This window comes from Microtus ochrogaster, linkage group LG4, assembly GCF_000317375.1.
Source record: "Microtus ochrogaster isolate Prairie Vole_2 linkage group LG4, MicOch1.0, whole genome shotgun sequence".
In the NCBI taxonomy this organism is placed as follows: domain Eukaryota; kingdom Metazoa; phylum Chordata; class Mammalia; order Rodentia; family Cricetidae; genus Microtus; species Microtus ochrogaster.
In genome coordinates, this window is record NC_022030.1 from 24016127 (window position 1) to 24022662 (window position 6536).

Consider the following 6536-nt stretch of genomic DNA (forward strand, 5'->3'; position numbering starts at 1 on the left):
CCGATAGAACATCCCCATTGTCTCAGGGAGGCGATGGCGGGGAAGAGACAGAAATCTTTAATAAATAAATAAATAAATTTAAAAAACCCACTTATGATGAGTACATATAATTGTCTTTTTGGGTCTGGGTTACTTCACTCAACATGATGTTTTCTAGCTCCATCCATTTACCTGTACATTTCAAGATGTCATTATTATTTTTCTGCTGTGTAGAATTCCATTGTGTAACACATTTTCTTTATCCATTCTTTGGTTGAGGGGCATTTAGGTTCTGGCTATGACAAACAATGCTGTTATCAACATGGTTGACCACATGTCCTTATGGTACAATGGAGCATCCTTTGTGTATATACCCTAAAGTGTTATTACTGGGTCTTGAGGAAGGTTGTTTCCTAATTTTTTGAGAAATCGCCATACTGATATCCAAAGGGCCTATACTACTATACTAGCTTGCACTCCCACTAGCAATTCAGGAGTGTTCCCTTTACCTCACAACCTCTCCAGCATAAGTTGTCATTAATGTTTGTAATCTTGGCCATTTTTTTATTATTGATTTTTGTTGAGTTCTACACTTTTCTCTGCTCCCCTCTCTGCCTCCCCACTCCCCTTCAACCCTCGCCCAAGGTCCCATGCTCCCAATTTTCTCAGGAGACCTTGTCTTTTTCTACTACATTTCTTACAGGTGTAAGATGAAATCTCAGAGTTGGTTTGATTACCAAGGAACTTCTACAACTCATAAACACTTTCAGTAATGTAGCAGGATACAAGATTAACTCAAAAAACTCAGTGGCCCTCCTTTACACAAGTGATAAAGGGTCTGAGAAAGAAATCAGAGAAACATCACCCATCACAATACCCACAAACAGCATAAAATATCTCAAAGTAACTCTAACCAAACAAGTGGAAAACTTGTATGACAAGTACTTAAAATCTTTGAAGAAAAAAATTGAAGAAGACACTAGAAAGTGGAAAAATCTCCCATGCCATTGGGTAGGTAGAATTTACATAATAAAAATGGCAATCTTACCAAAAGCAATTTACAGATTCAATGCAATGCCCATCAAAATCCCAGCAAAATTCTTCACAGACCTCAAAAGAACGGTACTCAACTTCATATGGAAAAGCAAAAAACCCAGGATAGCCAAAACAATCCTGTACAATAAAAGAACTTCTGGAGGGACTACTTTTCTTAATGAGTTATTGTGATAATTAAATACTGCCACCATCCAGACTTCTGTATGCTTGTGTCTGGAGACTTTGCCTTCCCTCCTGCTTTGATGAATGAGCTTCTTGCTTAGGTTCAGTCACCATTTTTTTTTTTTTTTTGTAGCTGAAGAGTCTTAAGACCTTACAAGGGGCTATAAGGAGAACTTCCCTGGTGTCTCACATGCTCTTAGAGACCGCTAAAACCAGAAATCTGGTTTCCTGGTTGTAGCTGTAAAGAAATAAAGCATTCTTAATAGAGACTTCATACCATAGGACTACAGGCTATTGTTCTTTTAGTGCTCAGGCTGCGGTGTCTATTGGTGGTGGTTGTACAGTACAGTCTAGTTTTTACAGAATACGTTGTTCAGAGCCTGGTTTTTAGGTAGATTAGCCTATATATATCATCTTTTGAAAATAGACATGGGCCTCCTAACTGCCTTTTATAGGAGACTTGATTTTTTGTTCTTTTTAATTGCTCTGAGAAACATGATCAAATTTCCTTACCAAGTTCTACTTGGAAAGAATTCCATCTTCATTGACAGATGAAATACATTGTCTTTGCCTTTACATGTTAGAGTTCTTAGTGTATGTAAACAAGGGAAAAGACTAGAACTAACACTGAAATTAGTCTAGGAAGGCCTTATACGTGACCCTAAAAGCACTGCTGTCCCTAAGTTGTTTTTAACCGATGTACCTTAATTTCGCACATTCTTCTTGTGTTTGCAAGAAGTTCCCCATGTTCTGAGTATATGCCCTGCTGCCTTTGGGAAGGACACTGGAAAGTCCTTCCAAAAATGGAAGGTTACAAATTCTAGTCCAGCTTACAATTAAATAAAGTATTTTAGGATTTTCTTTGGTGGTGATGTTAGCATGGTGTTGCTTTTGTTTTTTACTTTTGAAAATACTCCATGTGGGCAGATTTTAACAAGTCAAAAGCAAACAAAAACTTGACCTTTTTACAAGATCAAAATTGTGGATAAATTGTTCAAAGATGTAGTGAAATGTTATTTTCCTTTTCACATTAAAAACAAAGTCATTTGAACAGTCTGATGCTTATGAAAGGAGCTGAGTTTTCAGTATGTGTTTGATAGTGTGTGGGAAGGCTCACCTGGAGAGTCACGTGCATTAGCAGTGGCATCTTGGGAATGCCTAGTTGTCTAGGCCTTGCTGCTGGGAGGTTGAGCATTGATTACTAGGGAAATGACTTGTAAATAAATACTCTTCATACATTTCTGGTTGCAGAAGTGCAATTAAAATGAATAAAACCAAGTATGCAGCCTACCTTTAATTGCTCTGTGCCTAAGAAAATCAGAGATTATATACAACTATTTTTCTGCTTTCCCAAAGAAAGTGAGGACAAATTATTTTGCTTAAGGGTGTGGACATTTCATAATGGCACCCTTGATTGGCCTGAAGGTCATTTCTACTTAATTATACCTTTCAGTTACATTTCTTTTGTTTAAGAACTGTTTCTTGGTTTCCAGTTGCTCTTATATGTAAGAAACTTGGAAATTACTTTTCAAAAAAAGGAAGCTGGGAGTTATTTTAAATATTTCGTACATATGCATTGTCCTACAGTCCATGTTAATAGAGGTTTTTTAAATTTCAAATGTAAATTACCACTGCAAAACAAATAGGAAGCCCCATGAGCTCAAGTTGTAGTGGTTTTTGTGGCTCCATTGAAGGTGGTCCCTATCTTTCACTGCTGAAAGTGTTTTTTTTTTAAGTGTAGGCTGCTTTTCAGAGGTGCTTTTATATGCCCGTTCTCACCTGTGTTTGTCTACCTATTCTCGCAGATGTGGGGAGAGGTGCTTTATGGAGCTTAACATGCTAGGTTAATTTAGTTAGATTTAGTGCTCAGGAAGGGGATTGTGCTCTGGTTTTTTAGAGGTCTGTAAGAAGTCCTTAAAAAAGTGGAAACTGGCTGGGCGGTGGTGGCGCACGCCTTTAATCCCAGCACTTGGAGGCAGAGGCAGGTGGATCTCTGTGAGTTCAAGGCCAGCCTGGTCTACAAGAGCTAGTTCCAGGACAGGAACCAAAAAAAGCTACGGAGAAACCCTGTCTCAAAAAAAAAAAAAGTGGATACTGATAGTTGCTTTTAATGTCCTTTGGTTTCAAAATTTCAGAATCTTGCCCTTTTACTCCCTGTTGGATTCTCGGCTGCTGAAGAAAGCCAGCAGGCAAACTTGGTCCTTTAAGATGTAGTGATTTCAGTTGGGCCTCGGGCTGCAGGTCTGTACTCTGACTCATAAGAAGCTGAAGGGCTAGAAACACATGCTCAAGCTGTGCCTGGACTACAACAGAGTTCAGAGACCCCCTTGCCAAAATAAAAGGGCCTGTGGAGATCACTGTTCCAGGTGTTCCCAGGGATGCCTAGCATGCATGATCCACTATGCTGCCTTTATTCAAGGAGTTTGTAGTCAACATTCTTTACTATTTAGTCCCTATCAACAAAGTCATACAAGGCCTTCATGAGCTGAGCTCTGCACTACTGAAGAGATCTGTTTCACGTTGGACAGTCAGGTTTCCTAACTAGGTAGAAATTAGGTGCAGAAAACGTTAAATATAGTTGTGAGTAACATTTTGTGTGCTATTCTAATTCAAAGTATATTGCTAACTTATATAATGTCAAGATAAATATTAAATTTGGGACAATGGTTCATTTGAAAGAAGGTAAAGATTAGCTCTTGAAGTCAAAAGGATTTTTTTTTGTCTCCCCACCCCCTTTTGCCAAGAGTTTGGGGTTTGGAGTACTTTTGTCATAAGCTTGTGAAACTATGAAACTTAAATTTTAGTGAGCATGTTTACTAATAAGTGAATTGTCATCCCTCTGAAGGAAAAACATCTAGGAAATCAATGGGGGTGGCTTTTTTATATGTTTTAGGAAGCCACAGCTACTTAGCAAAAATCTGTTTTCTAGTGAGGGAATGGCTCAATAGAAGTCTCAATTTGGGGGCTGGTGAAACAGCTCAGGAGGTCAAATGTTTGCCGTGCAAACCTGGTAATCTGAGCATCTTATCCAGAATTTACAAAAGATGCCCCTCTGCATATGCACAGCCCTTCCCCACTAATAGTTCAGATTAAAATAAAGCCGCAAATTTTGAGTTGGGTGAGATGGTTACGGGTGAGATGGTTACTTTACGGAAGGTGGCAGGGTGGAAATTTCCAGGAGGTAAGTACATTGCTGGTAAGAAACTTACTCTCGATGATGAACATTTTAAAGGTTCTCAGCATGAGATTTTTGAAGTGACAAAACTTGGGTTAGTAAGTTTTGCATCTCAAGGTTAATAGGGTGAGGTACACATAGATGGGTGGAAATAGATAGTGCTTATGTCTCCAACAGGTAGTGCTGACCTTATTGAAATACAGAATTCTTCCCATCCCACACTCTGGTTTGGTAGTCCTAAAAAGTACACTAGGTGGCAGTAGAGATTGACGTTACGTATTTGCTCAGTGCATTTCCCATTCAAGTAGGAGAACAGTGTGAACTGATGGCTTCCTTAAAGTTTTCCTCAGCTTTAACCATTTATTTTTCGTATTTGCTTGAAAACTTTTAGGGGTCAGTATTATCAAAGGTATACTTGAGGCCTTTAGGTTTTGCAGAATGAAATGCATAAAAATCACATTACTAGAAAATTCAAGGCTGAAGACTTGATTTTGCCTACAATTTCTATAAGTTCATACTATTAGGTAATTTTTTATTATCTGGTATTTATTTGTATTAGCTTAGATATTACTGCAATAATACTGGGTTTTCTCTATGCTCAGTAAGGGTGGCGCGCTGGAGAGTATGGTAAGATTATTTCATATTGAAATAGGTCAGTGTAGGGGAGTTGTTCTGGGCAGTTTCATTGTCAACTTGACAGAAACTGGAGTCATCAGAGTAGGTAGCCTCAACTGAGAAAATGTGTCAAGCTCAGGCTGTAGGCAAGCCTTAGGGCACTTTCTTAATTAGTTACTGGTGCGGGAGGGCCCAGTTTGTGGTGGGTGGTGCCATCCCTGGCTGGTGGTCCTGGGTTCTATAAGAAAGTGGGCTGAAGAGCCAGTAAGCAGTACCCCTCCATGACCACCGTCTCACCTGCCTCCAGGTTCCTTCCGGGTTGGCTTTCCTCGGTGAACTGTGATTCAATATTATGTAAATTGAATAAGCTCTCCCTTCCCTGACCCTCTCCAACTTGGTTTGATCATTCTGTTTCATCACAGCAATAATAACACTAAGATAGGGCAATTGCTAAGAAGTCAAAAATCTGTTTCATCACAGCAATAATAACACTAAGATAGGGCTATTGCTAAGAAGTCAAAAAGAAAGTTGTGCCTGGTCATCAGACCCTGGGCTTTTCATAGCAGTGAGGTGTGGTAGTGGCATGGATGCCTTGGCCTTGAGGGCGTCCTTCGGTCTCAATGCTAAGGAGTACAGAGTTAAAATGGTTGAGTTTTGAAAATCTCAAATCAAGGAATAACATACCTAAAGCACCCGTGGTTGAAAACTTGAGATTGGTCCCAGTGTGGTTTCAGAATTTTGGGCACTGAAATTCTGTATAGCTGGCTTGCCACCCAGTTGGCTTGAATATTATGATGCCAATGATAATTAGCATAGAACTTTACTAAGTCTGAGAGTGATTATGTTGGGAACGACGCCTCCTGCTGTGACTTAAGGCTGAATGAAAATAAGTTGCAGCTTTCTCGTTTTACTAGCTTTGGCTTTGGGTAGTTTATTTCGCTTGTCTCAGCTGCAAAGAAGTACGCCTTTGAGCTGGGCGTGTAGCATGGTGGTGCGTGCTCAACATTCAAGAGGCGCGGGCTCAACCTTGTGGAAAAGAAAGCTTAGAATGGAGGCTTACGAACTCAGCACTGACAGGTGGACACATGAGGTGGGGAGTTGTGCGGTTGTTTAGTTAGGTTAAAAAGTAAGTGCCAGTGAGGTCACCTGAAACTGGGCACCTACAGAGAGGCAGCAGGGATAACCATCCTGGGTTTCAAGGATCAACAAACTTGAATTTGGGTTTCAACCATTCCCACGAGTAGTCATGAGCCCCTGAATAGTTTATGAAGCCATTCCAAGGTGCAAGCTTTCTCATTGTAAAAAGTACATTTTTAAAAATTTTTATTTTATCCCTCCCGCCCCGTGTGTGTGAATGAATGAGGAGTTCATGTGGCAGGGCCATGTGTACAGGCCAGAGGACCACATTCAGGAGCAGTTCTACCATGAGGCTTATTTTCCAGCACTTTTACCCACTCATCTTGCTGCCCAACACTTCTGAGTTTTATACTTTTCTACCTAATCTTGTGTTGTTATAAAAACTTAGTTTTAAAATTATATTTTTACTTTT